Raw genomic sequence first — 1,187 nt, 5'->3', positions numbered from 1 at the left:
AAGAATAGAAAAATTCAACAGAGCAGCAAACAACAAATGCTGGCAATGTTTTGGAGAAACTGGAACACTTGTTCCCTGTTGGTGGGAGTGTAAAATGGTGTAACCACTATGAAAAACAATATGGTGCTTTCACAAAAAATTGGAAATAGAAATTCCATTTGACCCAGCAATTCCACTACTCGGAATATACAATGATGTTGAGGACTGAGGTGCATTTGATTCAGACTACTGTCTTTTCAACTATTTACTATGCTTTGGAGAGCTGGACAACAAATAAGGATGACAGAAGAATTGATGTCATTGAACTGTGATATTGAAGAAGAGTGCTAAGTATCTGATGGGCTGCCAAAAGAATGAACAGGTATGTCTTGGAGAAAGTGTAGCCAGAGTGCTCCTTAGAGGCAAAGATGAAGCTTTGTCTTATATATTTTGGATACACTGTTAACAGTGGAAGACATACTTGGAAAGTAACAAGAGCCAGTGAAAAGAGAGGAAGAGCCTCAACCAGATGGACTGACGTAGTGACCACAATAATGTATGTGGTATGTCAGAGACTGAGAGGACTGCACAGGACAGAGTTCACATGGTCACTACAAGTTGTACTCAACTGCACCTAACAATGCATAGGTCTCTATGAGAATGAAGACATATGAAGGATTAAGTATTCGTTGTTACCTCTTTGGGTTATGTTTATACACTCTACTGCTATTTAAAAGTTTGGAATGCACCAAGAGGAAACCTAGGGGAAAGGTTTGGTGATTAATCTACCAAAAATTTAGCCATTAATAATTTTAGGCAGTTCAGATCAATTGTACATACACAGGGTCAACATGAGCTGATGTCCACTTGATAGCAACTGGTGTTAGGATGAATGGTGTGTACGTTGAATGACTGCTGTTAATACGATCAAAGAGGAGGAGAGTAGGGATAAAGATAAGCATGCAAAGTAATAAAGAAAAAGAAGAAAACTACTTGAAAAAGACCATATGGTACTTGCAAACACATTTCATTTTCTTGAGAACCATTTCATTACTAGTTGCTCTAAATTCACTTTATCATGTAACCCATGGCTTAGAGACACTCTACATGTGCTATCTTCATTTCAGTAAGGATTATGATCTTCACTGGGTGAAGTTCTAAGTGGTTAAGGAACATGCAAACTAAAGGACAAATACTGCATGGTGCCA

Source organism: Elephantulus edwardii, unplaced genomic scaffold (assembly GCF_000299155.1).
Source record: "Elephantulus edwardii isolate Elephantulus edwardi_28Jun2011 unplaced genomic scaffold, EleEdw1.0 scaffold00020, whole genome shotgun sequence".
Classification (NCBI taxonomy): Eukaryota; Metazoa; Chordata; class Mammalia; order Macroscelidea; family Macroscelididae; genus Elephantulus; species Elephantulus edwardii.
This window is presented reverse-complemented; position numbering follows the sequence as displayed.